We start from the raw sequence: 14596 nt of genomic DNA on the forward strand, positions 1-14596 counted from the left end.
AGGTAGAAGCGCACCTCAACTGGCATACAGCCAGGTCTCTGAAGTAGTGAAACAGGCCGACACGGTGTGAGGAGGGAAGAAAGAGAGCGAGCAAGCGAGAAAGCGAGAAAGCGAGAAAGGCAAATACTTGTACGACATCTTTATTCCATGTCACCGCTCGCCTGCACAGTCTGGGTCTGAATTCAAAGTGAGTAATGTACGGTGCTTATTCACATGGTCTTTGTGATTAAGGCCCCGTGGAGTACAAATGCATGCATATTTATAATGAAGAAACGAAGGACGTGTTCTTTTAATATACACCAGCGCGAAAGAATATACAATGAAATATGGCAGAGCGAGTGAATGAGATACCGAGAGAGAGAAGGAGAGAGAGAAAGACATGGAGAGAGACAAGGAGAAAGAGAGCGACAGACAAGAGGAATAAGAAAGAGGGAGACAAAGACAGAAAGATGAGAAAATGACGAGGAGAGAAAAAGGCAAGTAGAGGTAAGAGAAGGAGAGAGAGAAGGAGAGCGAGAGAAAGAGAGTGAGAGTGAGGGGTGATTGCAATGAGACTGAAATGTCAGATGAGTCACAGTCACTCCGGTGGGACAGTGCAGTTTAATATGCTTCCCAGAGTCGGGATAGGGAGCCTCAGCATTTACAATGTCACATACCAGACGGCTAGTATGTGCCGTGTGCATCTGGGACAAAGGCAGCCACATTGCCTCAAAGGCAGAGAGAAGGAGAGGAGGAGGAAATACATACAAGAGAGAGCAAGAAACAGACAGACACAGACCAATATCCTGAGAGAAGAGGAAGAGGAAGAGAAATACAGAGAAAGGGGGTCAAAGACAGAGAAAGACAGAACACAGAGATGGATACAAAGAGAGAGGAGAGGAGGCATACAGACGTATCAGAATAAAGCACAGGTTTTCCTGAGGTCAGTTTGCGTGGGTGCTGGCTGTGCTTCTCTCAATTCCCTTCTCCTCCAAACCTGTTGCTCACTCCTGTCAACTCACCCGGAGCCGAAATCTTGGCCCGTGAACAGTGGAACACTCCATCATCCGCGGGAGAACAAAGATGACTATCTGGATTGCGGGGGATGGGCTCTAATTAAATATTGTGGTTGGAATGTCGGACGCGCTGGCTAACCCATTTCGCTGCCCCGGTGCGAGAGCTGGAATAGAACTTGAGGCGCTGTGCCAGAGCTGCTGGCGTGCAGAACTCTGTTATCCTGACCCTCCAGAGACTGTGTGACCTGCTTGGCCCCGTGCCCCCCCCCAACCCCTCTCACACACACACACACACACACACACACACACACACACACACACACACACACACACACACACACACACACACACACACACACACAGACACACACACACACACACACACACACACACTTTTCTTACTCACGCACAGCCAGCCAACTAGCCAGCAGGCCATAGTCGGAAAAGCTCTCTGAACTGCCCGAGTATCCCTGGATACCAGCCTTCAGCATGGGGGTCCATTGTCAATGATTTGTCACTGATTTGTGAGCACCTGGAAGAAGCTGTGTAGAAACAAATTGCATAAATACAATATATGCCAGGTCACTCCACTTTCATTTTGACTGGATCATTATTTACATATACTGTATATTAAAAAGACTTATGAGCCAACTCATGGCGAGATGCCACAGAGGCAACATTTCAGGCGGGACTGAGGAGTGGGTTCGAATCTGCTAAGGTGATTGGTGTACGGGCCAGAAGCTCAGCACAATAAGCTGGAAGACATCTGAGTTGAATGCTGTGAGAGAGTTAGCTGGCCCTCTATTAGGGATCAGTTAATTGCGTCGGAGTCGGAATAGATAGTGACGCCATTGCGTCGCGTATTTACCGGAATTACAAAGAACTGAGGCATTTGGCTCGCCAGAGACAGCTCATCAGGGACAAACAGCAGCTGAGGCGGAGGCCAGCCCAGGTCCAACCCAGCGCCCGTCTCTGCCCTGGTACTGGGATTAAAGCACAGCCAAGGTCGAGACACCAGTCTGGTCACTGACGCTCCTCTTTTCACGCACCTCACAAGGATCAGCAGGCGCAGATGTGTAGCCTTCTTAGTGTTGACAGTGACCATAGAACATCGTCATTTGACCACCTCTTTCTGTTGTTCTATGGTAGCTACAATTTTGACTGACAGATAGCAAGGCTGCTTTTTTTAATTCCCTTGATGGGCAGGAGGCAAGTGCTTTGTGGTCAGTCAGTGGTGGGGTACAGCGGGCTCCTGAGCCTTCACATATCCGATGTACAATCAGCATTCCCCACAGTCTTTCCACGCCTCGGCCATCATGAACAATACATGGAAGCTGACACCAGTGCAGTGAATGGAGATGGCAGGCTCCATTCAGGGCTCGGGTCTAAATAAAGCTGTACAACCCAATCCTTGATGGTGTGTGTATGAGTATGTGTGTGTGGTGTGTCTGTGTGTGCGCGTGTGGTTTCATGTCCCCAGCTGTGACAGAAGTAAAAAAAAAGACCCTCACAGACCTGTGTTTGATGCGGCAACATATTCAAAGTGGGAGGGTAGCAACAGGCCGCAATGTAATGCGCATATAGGATGGGTTTATACATGCAATGTATTTCTTTGTGAAAAGAGCGTTATAAAATGCAAGAGGTAATCCATGCCACACACCATCAGTCCACACTTTGATGGCTGAAATTGTTGGTGTTGTTAGTGTCGATGATGGATGACCCCCCCCCCCCCCCCCCCCCCCTCAACACACTGCACAACATCGAGTATCAAACCTCCGTAATTATTCTTTCAAGCTGAAAAGACATTAGATGAGCAGAGAGGTAGCAGCTGATGGAAATCACAGGCGTAATTGTCAGATGGAAGAACATGTCAATACCAAAGCCAAAGACATGGGTTATTTCACAGGCTGGCGCATGGTGCTTTTGACGGTAATCTTACCACCTGAGGGTAAGTGTCTATTAAATCACTCCATATCAGCATCTCATTCCGTCTAATTCTTTTTTATGAAAACAGCCGTCATCTTGCATATTATCTTTCATGGCTTGTTATGTTACGTTTGTGTTTATTCGTTTAGCAGAGAGCTCAACCTAACGGTAGCGAGTTTAAACTGTACTTTATTATTTTGATGAATGAATTTCTGTCAGTCATAGCTGAAAGAGCCTTTTAGAATGTGAACTCCCGGCACTGACGGCACAAACAGAGCAGCCTCCCTGTGTAGCGACACGGAGAATTGATCCGCTTGCTCCTCACAATAAGGCAGGGACTCCCTGAGAGGCTGCATGCAGGGAGAGGCAAAGAGAGGGAAGGAGAGATGGAGCGGGAAGGAGGGAGGGAGAGAGTGAGGGAGAGAGAGAGAGCAAGGATGGAGCTGGATGGAGGGAGGGAGAGAGAGAGCAAGGGAGAGAGAGCTGGATGGAGGGAGGGAGGGAGTGGTGGGGGTGGCAGAGGGGGATGGCGCAGCCTTCAATTTGTGCGCTCCTCTGGTTAGTCACGACTCTCACAGATGAGTATGAGCAACAGGGCGAGAGCAGACGAGTGCACGTGCACGTGAGAGTGTGTGTGTGTGTGTGTGTGTGTGTGTGTGTGTCTGTTTGCGTCTGTGCTTGTGTATATGTGTGTTTGAGTGTGCATCTGTGTACTTGTGTATGTGTGTGTGTGTGTGTGTGTATGTATGTGTGTGTGCTCAGACACAGCTCCCCCCCCCCCCCCCCCCCTCTCTCCATCTATCTCTTACTCTCCTCTCATCGACCGTCGGTTCCTTTTTCAGACTCAGGCTCTAGAATGCCACAGAGCAGGTTGCCCAGAGAACTCTGTGTGTTGACAATGGAAAGGCAAGTTCACCTCCATGTTAATCACTGCCTATATGTGATAATGGAGAGAGAGAGAGTGTGTGTGTGTGTGTGTGTGTGGGGGGGGGGGGGTCTGGTAGCGGGCAGCAGAGCTAGTCGGCTTAAAACAGCGGACAGACAGACTGGAGGATACTGTCTAGAGACACTGGAGAGAGGCCAGAGTCTGTGCCTGTTTCTTCAGCCAAGTGGAAGGAATCACCCTCCCCCATACACACACACACACACACACACACACACACGAGCGAGAGAGAGAGACACACAAACAAGAGAGAGACACACAAACACACTCCATTACCTAAGGTTGCAACATGAACAACAAGAAAGGATTCAGGCGTGTTTAAAGAAGACAAATGAAATTCAATAGCAACTAAGAGCATCCGTGTTGTTTGTCATTTACGGTGCTGCTGAGGCTGAACCAGTGTATTTAAAGGTTAATCCCTTCATGCTTGAAAATACCGCACAAATGAGGCGGTCACACTAATTAGGAACCATAAGCGTTGGTGCCCAAACAAAGACACGCTTCCAGCTAATTTGCCGCATACTGCCCTTGGAGAGCGCGCCAACAATGGGTGGATTCAATTGCTGAACACACAACGGTGACACCTTTGAACAATAAGTGGCTCTTATCAGGGTACATACCAGAGATCATTTTAAAGGAGATTTTCATTGAGGCTTCGCCAGATCACTTACAATGTAAACATCTGTCGAGAGGTGTTATTTTTGACAGAGTTAATCACTTTAACCCACACGTTTAAAAAACAAAAAAAAATTATATAAGGCATTACTCTAAGAAGAGCTGCCAGAGAGGCTGTTTAAAATGACCTCAGCAGCAAGCAGCAGTCAGCCCACTGCTGGAAATGCTGTTGTACAGTCACAGCAAGGAAGCTGGAATTTAAATTTGAGTTTGACTGAGGAAGGCAGTGAGAGTCTGAGATGACAAGACAAAGAAGGACAGGGAAAAAGAGGGGAAGAAAAAAGAGAGAAAGACAAGAAAAGTGTATGAGCAGGAGGGTAAGGGAACAAAATTGAAAGAGGGGAGAGATAGACAAATGGACAGAAAGAGAAGAGATACATCAGAATCAGAATCAGAATAGTATTTATTGCCAAGTAGGTTTACACCTACCTGGAATTTGTTCTGGTGCATAGGTGCATACAGTGAACATAAAGCATACAAACATAGTAAGTACTACACATAACATAAAACATAAAAACACAGTAAGTACTACACAAACACAATAAGTACTACAATACAAAAAGCAGGGCAGGAGTGCAAAAGTGGATGTGCAATGTGCAGTGTGCAATGTAGTGTGTGTTAACATAACACAGGCTTGGGGTGTAGGGGCGGGATGAGAGTCCACGTCAGGTGGGGGTCCCGGGCAATGTTCCCTCTAATTTTTTTCAGCACTGAGCAAATAATTTTTTTTCTGAGCGCACATTTCAGCACTGTGAGCAGTTCGCAACCACGCGACCTGGCGAAAATGACCACGAGCCTGCGTTAGCCATAGGGGATTCAAAGAGATGACAGCAAATGCATCAATATGTCTACAAGGTTGATATTTATTCAATATCCTTTATAATGGCTGGACTGGGAACATTTTAATGATGGTGCTTACCAGTCAGTTTAGTTGAACTTAAATGATCTTTGGTTGAACTTCAATAAGGTTTAGGGAGGTTATGACTGGTTCACTGGTTATGACTGAAAATTATATATATATATATAAAAGTATCCAAGGTGTTCAGTCATTTCTCAGCAGGTACAACATCTAAGTGGAACTTCATTGAAAGAAAAATGCTAATGCAGTGCTTAAGAATAATTATTGGCCTATTTAATTGACGTGGTGTCATTTTTCCTAAAGGTAGATCTGCAAAACATGGAGTATACTGTCCGGAGTAGCGTTTCTAGCTCTATCATTATAGGGATTCCATGCGTCATCAATTCCCAAGTCCTCCCTATGGGCCACGCAGTGTTGCTCAGTCAGGTGCGGTACCTGACGCTTCAGTAAAGCAGCCGCTCCTTTATGTCTGCCTAACATGACAGAAGCACCATCTGAAGTAAACATGCCTAGCGCATGATCTGCGTAGAACTTGGTAATGGCATCAAGGATGTTTTTTTTTGCAGTGCATCCTGAAAGCTGAATGATTTCAGCAAAAACGGTCTTTCAGCACAAACGGTTTGCTCCCGAAACTTAATGTAAAGCACAAGCATCTTCGGTGAGAATTTGATAGAGTTCCCATGTCTAAGTCTTAATGTTTTCAATGCGTCTACATGGACTTTCTGTGTCAGATGACGGTTTGGGTAATCATGCTTCCACTCGGATTAAGTTTTTCCACGAGCGAACTCTCCTTTCGCTTTTGCCTCCGAGCAGAATTTGCAGTTCACGCCACTCCTTTCTTCATATTGTGGCAGAGTGGGCTACGCCTCCACAGTCCATCCCCCCCCAGGTGTAATAAGAAACACTGATTACTGGGCGGGCTTGTATTTTGATATATAGCCCAGCTTGGGTCACGGGGGGAGAGACGTCCTCCTAACCTTGTTTTGCTTCCGGGTGCCCATCAGTTTGTATGGTGGCGTGGGATTGCAAATTGCACTACTTGGACTAATGCTGTTAACGAAGCACGAGTGGTTAATTGTCGCGACAAAGCCGGTGTAGCGGTTGCTCTGACGCCGGGTGCTCGTTGGGAATCAGCTGGAGCTGTAGTCGAGCTATCATAGCTCCGTCCATGACTCGCTGTCCCTGAGTGTGCAGTCATTGCAGCTCGGCACGTTGAGCTGAGGGTCATCAACTGCCTCCGCCCGGGAAGGGCTGCTGTTCTTATTTACTGTCAAATGCATGTTTAGAATTGACCGGCATGCTCATGTTTGGTTTGTATCTCTCTGTGATTTCTGGGTATGCTACCTTCCATCTCCGCTTGCTCTGCCTGATATCGTTTTGTTGGTTTCTTTTGATTTGATGCATGGGGCTGTGCAGTGGGCTGCTGCTTTTCCCTCTCTGTTTGGCCTGCATGTTTTGTTGTTTTGTGTTGCTGCTATGTTAACTATGGTGGTGGTAATTCTGAGTGATTGTTAACTAGCCTAACCGTGTCTTTGCTGAAGTGCGTGCGTGTGCCTCTGTGTGTGGGTGTGTGCATGTAGCTAAGGTAACCCAGGTTACTGTGACAAAGCCGCTACTCCCCGCTGACCGTCGGAGGTCCAGCCAGTCCTAAGTCCCTCCGCCAAAGCTAAGTAGCCTCCGTAGGATAGCCACACTATTAAATCCTCTCCTTGCCTCTTTACTGTCAAGTGTTTTGCTAATCCCAGTGCCTCTATCTCTCTCTCCCGGGACAGGTGAAGTGGGTTTCACTTGAGCGACAGGCTGACCCCCAGGTGGTGGAGCCCCCCCCCCCTCACTTTTCCTTGCTGTGTGCATAACAGTTGCCCTATTTTGGAGTGCAGTGCTTACTTGTTTTATGCACGTGTGGTGTGTGTCTTCTGGGCCTCTCCTGTCCCCCTCTTGGAAAGTCCTGCTCGCTGCGGTAAGCCACTGCCCTGCTCCACCTTTGAGTCCTGACCACTGGCCCATCTCCGTAAGGCTTTGGCCATCTCACCTGCTCATATTCGGGTCATAGCCCACTGGCTAACATTGTACGTGTCTACTGTGTGTGTTTAGTGTATGGGTGTATACTGGAAATAACTCTGTTTGGTTGTTGTGTGAGAGGCAACAGCCTGTACTAGAATTGCCCTGTACTCCTTTTACTACTGTTTTTATACCTGTTAATAAACTGTATTTATGGAACCCATGTCTCTGGCCTAAGAGTGTTAGGAACTTGTGTTTGCCTTGTTAGAGCTAAAGTAAAACTGAGTCTATATCTGTCCTAGGGTGACTACCTAGGTGGTGTAGTCGACAATTAAACCTATCCTAGCAAACTACCTCGCCACTGTCACAATATGTAAATATGTCTGAAAGTTGTATCCTACCTGTGTCAGTTTGGACTATTTCATCTAGCCACTCATGTTTAAACGTTAGGCAGACCTTTTTCTGGGGCACCTGCTCTGCCTTTCTTTTCGCCATGGTAGCCTATAACTGCTGGAGCAGGGCCCGCCAAGAGTAGCCTAAAGCATCGGTTCCCAAACAGGGGTACGCGAAGTGGTTCAGGGGGTACGCGGGGAGAACATTTCCGCGATAACAGAAAACGGACGGAATTCGCAGAATGTACCGTTTGAAACAGAATTGCAACTTTCAGACGGAAACATCATTTTGTGCATCAAAATCACCCAAATTCCCCTGTATTTTGCCCCGCAAGGCTGTATTTCTTTCTTATAAACACAACAAAGATCGCAACGATGAACAAGCATTAATTAGAAAACAAAACCACTGAGAAAATGTCACGTCTGTGCTGAACTCCGCTCCGGCCACGCCCCCCTATTCAACACAGACCTCCGTAGCCTGTCAAATGAATTCGCTCATCTTCCCAATCGCAAATAAGGGGGTACGCAGCTGGAGATTAAATGTCTGAAGGGGTACGGGACTGTAAAAAGTTTGGGAACCACTGGCCTAAAGGATTCTTTGTAGGCTATGTAAACATTCTAACGTACATCCGGCTTGGCTATCAGACATGTCAGTATTTTAAATGTTTATTACCTAGCCTACATCGCCTTTGATGCTCAGATTTTTAACCCCTAAAAGAAAGTCGTTTGTGCGGTCTGAAAAATGTGCGCGGTTTGAAAAATCTATTGCGCGGCCACTTCGACTGGCCTGCGCGGCCGCGCGCGCGCGCAACTTAAGCCCGAATTATAGATCTGCGTCGGTGTCCGTCCGTTTTACGGATGGGCGGGGAAACAGATTCGGACGGATTCGGACGTACTGTTTTTGATTTATACTTCTTCGACGGCTGTAGGTGTTGAAAACAATTCACCGCCAGAACAGTGGGTGGAGCAGCGGTTTTTTGGTCACTAGACGAGCTACTACGTGACCTCTTTGAGTGATAGAATTCGTCGATTGTTTATCTCCCTCCTCCCAGCCCTCACGTCATCAAGACCAACAGGTGTAGTCACATGGGTCTTTGAGACACGCTACATTACAATGAATAGTTTGTCTAACACTATATATTCACTTGAAAAGGCAAACTTATCTCCATCATGGTAGGTATTATTTGTGTGAAAAATAGTAGCAATCTATAACAAAATGATATGCTTATCTTACATACACTATAGAAACTATTAAAAACAATTCAATGAAATGAATACTATCTCATTTTCTTTGGTATTTTTTGTCATATTCAGATTTGTAATGATGATTGCTGGGTAATATGTATGCTGTTGTCCAATGTCAAGTCTCTATTTGATCATGTGACGAGACGATATGATAGTTTAGGCGCAACATCTGAACGTCAAGACCAACAAGCTGACTGGGCAAATAAATATCTGTGACAACGTGATTACAGGAGGCAAACTGGTATCAGGGAAGAAGTAAAAAATAAACTGTCATCTGGAGAGTTTAAAAGAATACAAAACGAGGGGGAATCTACTGTATGGAGATATTTCTGCTTAGTAGTCAACGCGGATTTATTAAACCTGGATGGTTGGGGGAGAGAGATGAACGTCAAAACCGACAAACTGGGCCAGAGGCAAAAGCACCTGCAAGCTGAAAACAATGGCTTTCAAACATAAGCGTGATAAGGCATTGAACATTCCATATTTAAATATCTTAATAAGTAGTCAAGTCAACGTGTCTGCCTCAGGTGATGGAGAAGTTCGTTTTTGAGACTAAAATAAATCACATTTAGGATAATAGCCTTCTTGTGTGCGGGGATTTTTTTTTATGTCCTAGCTGTGACAACGCGATTACAGGAGGCAAACTGGTATCAGGGAATAAGTTAAAAAAGAAACTGTCATCTGGAGAGTTTAAAACAATACAAAACGAGGGGGAATCTACTGTATGGAGATATTCCTGCTTAGTAGTCAAGGCATTGAACATTCCATATTTAAATATCTTAATAAGTAGTCAAGTAAACGTGTTTGCTTCACATGCTTCTCCCCTGTACAAAAGCGTCGGCTAAATGACTAAATGTAAATGGATTAAACCTCGATTGTTGGACTATGTAGATCGTTTTATAACGAACTTTGTGCACTTAAAGAGTTGGAGAGTTGGAGAGTTTAAAACGACACTCGAGGGGAAATTTACTGTAGGCCTGTGGAGATATTTCTGTCGGATGGCATCATATTCTATGCGGATTCTAATGAGGCTGTTTGATATGTCCAATGTAAGAAGTGTGAAGCTTTAATGAAATATGATTGATGCCATCCTCTTTCTCCACAACATGGATTAAACATCGATGGTTGGACTATGTAGATACTTTTATAAGGAATGTGTCCGTGTACTTACATTTTTCAAAAGATAATCTTCAATGGTAAGACTTGTTTTATTCGCGCCTCTTCTGGTGTAGCATATAACGTGAGTTTTATTTAGGCATATCAGATGCATAGCGTGTGTAATGTGTAGGCCATTTCATTCCGTTCTTGCAATGTGAATAATTCATTTCAATATGGTTATATCCCTTTTGTGCGCGCTTGTGCGTTTAACGGGGCTTGTTTGTGTGAGCCAGTGCATTTATCATTCATCTGTTGATGCTCGAGTTTAATAAAGGCAGGCTATTCTTAAGAAACGTATGTAAATGTGTGACATTGACTCATTGGGGTTCGGACTAAATATTTTACTTGCTGTCGGGCTGGGGTAGGGCTGGGACAAGTCAGCGCGATAAGGCATTGAACATTCCATATTTAACTTGGCATAGTCGCCCCATAATGCCGTGCGGCGGGCACATACTTTTCTCGATGTGATGCAGCGCATAGACATATATACATGTCTATGATGCAGCGCCCAACGATGTTATTTAACAATGTTCCTTACTGTTCTAATTGCATGTCGTTGTTCTGTGTTGGGACGGAGTTTATACAGGTGTGTGACGGTAGCACAGTCTGTTCGTGATAACTTGTAGCAGGGCATAAAGCCCGTGCCATTTTGACATTGTATTGTGTTTAGTGTTTAATTAAAAGCCATAACAAATATTCCACACTTCCGTGATTTGTTACAATATCTTAATAAGTAGTGAAGTCAACGTGGATTCTATGGATTAAATTCATTTATTGACACATCTTTTCAGGACGGCCACAGCGCTTTAAAACGACGTGTTTATAAGTTACATTATTCAAAGATGGTAGATAAAAGGCGAGATAATCGCCAGGTGTAATAAGCCTACTTTCTCATTATGTGTGTGTGTTAGGGTTTGTAATGCAATGGTGTTGGCTGCAAGTTAACTCCACTTCACGTTAAGGTTAGCTTTTGTATATGAGCATTCATTTCAACTGTTCCATCATCTGAAATATCAGGGTGTCGAAAAACAAACCTTTGATCTAAACAGAATATTCAGTATGGAATGGGAATATTTCAGAGCAGGGCTATCTTTTATCGCGTTGGACAAATATGCTCCGATTGCTGTGATGTCTCCTGTGAGAATGGGATAGTATTCTCTCCTATGAATTCGCGGTCATTTGAGCGTCCTTATAAGTGTTTCAGAAATATCTTCAGACCTCTTCTGTTATGTTTGTTCATAATCAACTAGAAGAAGCTTGTGAGACGGTCTACAGGCTATTCATAAAAAACATACGTAAATGTGTCATTAGTATGAACAGTTGAGACATTGACTATGTCTGGTTGGATTCCGACAATATATTTGAATGGCTGTCTGGCTCGGGCACTACTCTGTCGGACGCAGGCCGGGCTCGGACAGAAATATTCGGCTGATCCACACTCTATAACAGAATAGGAACAGATAGGGAATGAAACAGGAAATGTGAGATTCCGGAAATGATGTCGTTAGGAAATGATTTCGTTAGCGGACCAATCACAGCCAAGGGGGTATCCGTCGCTATCCGTTCGTATCCGAAAAAGTTACAAAAATCGAGAGGTGCACGTCGGTGTCCGTCCAGCTCTCCGAAGGGCTCGGATGGGCTCGGATGGGCGTTCCACCACGGGGAAGGGTGTTGCCAAGGCGTGGCTATGTGTCCGGACGGACACCGACGCAGATCTATAATTCGGGCATTAGAGGGAACATTGGTCCCGGGCCTTGTTAATAAGGCCAACGGCAGCCGGGAAGAAGCTGGTATTGTGGCGTGAGGTTTTGGTATAGATGGACCGCAGCCTCCTGCCGGAGGGAAGGACCTCGAAGAGATTGTGACCCGGGTGGGAGGGATCGGCCACAATCTTACCTGCTCGCCTCAGGGTCCTAGAGGCGAACAGGTCCTGTAGAGATGGCAGATTGCAGCCAATCACCTTCTCAGCAGAACGGATGATACGCTGCAGTCTGCCTTTGTCATTTGCAGTGGCAGCAGCGTACCAGACGGTGATGGAGGAGGTGAGGATGGACTCGATGATGCAGGTGTAGAAGTGCACCATCATTGAAAGAGAGCAAAGAGAGAGAGAGAGATGTTGAGAAAGAGACATATTGAAATGTATATAGAATGAGAGGAGATAGATAGAGAGACAGAGAGAGAGAGAGAGAGAGAGATAAAGATAGATAGAGATAAAGATACAGAGATTTGCCCTCTGAGGGTGATCTGGGTTTAGTCCTGACAGCGGAAGCCAGCCAGCATGAGAGCTGGATCATCACACACACACACTCTCGGCTGACATCACTAACATCTGCTCTGGCCGCTATCTCTGCTGCTCCAGCCAGCCGGCTTGCGCACTCCGCACACGCACAGGCACACGCACACGCACACACACACACACACACACTCACACTCACACACACACACACACACACACTCTCACACACACACACACACACACGTACACACTCTCAGACAAGATACACACAGAAAGGGTAAATCACTGTTAAAAAATGTCTAGCCCCCCAAAAATAGCAGATTGCCGTGTGTTTTCACACGGCTACAAACACATCAAATGTTGAGTAACTGCTTGTGGGCACTGCCTGATAGACCAAATGACCGCTTTGGGAAGCCAGTAGTGAAATGTTGAATTAATTACAGGTTTAGTCTAGACAGGCTTTAGCTGAACCATTGTCGTCTGTGTACTATCTGCACTTCATCTCAAGTCAAGTCAGCAATACAACACACTATTTCCTGGGCTGGGATTGCCATGGGCTCGGTAACGCCAGACACATTCACAATTTTCACAACATTTCACTATTTTCATTGTAGAATCGCAGCACAAATGGAGGTGGGGACGGACAGAACGACCACCAGGACGGCACCAACAGACCCACAGGTTGTTCTCACCATGGCGGGCACATCCCTCCCTATCCTCCCTGACAGAGTCTCGGGGATGTCCGCCTGTCTCCTAGCCCCACCCCTCCCCTAAGATCTGACTGACATGACTGCTAGGTGTGGCAGCATGTTGACGCTTCAAGCATCTCAACAGAAACGCGTGGATCTGCCTCCCTGCTGCCATGGCTACCGTAATTCATGAGCCTCGGGAACAAGGGGTGGGGGATCCATCGATGAAACGACTCTCACGGAAAGGGACCCACACAGGGGGGGGGGGTTCTCTGTGGGGGCCTGGAGGGCAGACAGAGGGCATGTACACGCACAGACAGCCAATGAGGAGGGGCGCCCAGCAACACACCTCAGCTGGGGCTCACGCTGTGCCTGCATCTGCAGGTGGTGGGGGTCTGAGGTAACAGCCTCCGCTGGACCAACCAGGGAATGAAGATGAGAGAAGATGAAATGAAGCTGATCCCACAAAAGCATTTCAGCAGCCAGTTATGGACAAGAATCAGACAATACACACACACCGACATAAGGCCACAGGGACATAAATGTCTAGATAGACAGTGTACAATATACTAAACAAGAAAGCAAATTGCAAAGTGTAAGAACTGAGATCATGTGTTCCAAAGTGACAAGTGCAAGAATATGTGAACACAGACCTTGGGGTTGTGCAGTTCAGTGTGAGGAGACATGGCACAGAGCAGTAATGAAAATATTTATAATACTAATAATGCCGCTGTAACCGCTGTGAGCGCGGTGAGCGACTGCTGTTGTAGTCTGACTGCTGCAGGAACAACAAATCTGTGGAACCGCTTCTTGGAGCAGCCTGTTGCTGAAGGAGTTGCCCAGGGCAAACAGGGACTCAGGGGGTGAGAGGTGCTGTCCAAGGTGGCCCGGGGCTTGGCCATCAGTCTCCTCTCACTCAGCACCTATCAGGGGTCCAGCCCTGCTGATCAGTTTATTCAGCCTCTTTTTTCCACTGTACCAATGCCACTGTCCTAGCAGACTACCACACAGAAGATGGCCGATGCCACCACTGAGTCGTAGCACAACTTCAGAAGTGGCCCTTGTACGCCGAAGGACCTTAGTCTCTTCAGTAGGTAGAGGTAACTCTGGCCCTTCTTGTACAGGGGTGGTAACAATGATGTGATCCGCCCAGTCCATCTTGTTGTTGAGATGCACACCCAGGTATTTGTAGAACTAAACAGCCTCAATGCGTGTCCCCTGGAGGCTCACTGGCCTAACTGATGATCGTTTCGCCCTACCAGAAAGTCCAGCACCGGCTCTTTGGTCTTATTTGCACCGAGCTGGAGGCCATTTCGCTGGCGCCACTCATCAAAGTCATCGATGAGTCTCCTGTACTCACGCTCAACACCACCAGGTGGTACAGTCGACAATCACTGTGTCACCTGAGAATTTTTTGGATGTGACTGCTGTCTAGTCCTTCTTTGGTGAAGGGTGAGGAAAAAAAGTATGGTGAAAA

The sequence above is a fragment of the Clupea harengus genome, chromosome 9 (assembly GCF_900700415.2).
Source record: "Clupea harengus chromosome 9, Ch_v2.0.2, whole genome shotgun sequence".
NCBI lineage: Eukaryota > Metazoa > Chordata > Actinopteri > Clupeiformes > Clupeidae > Clupea > Clupea harengus.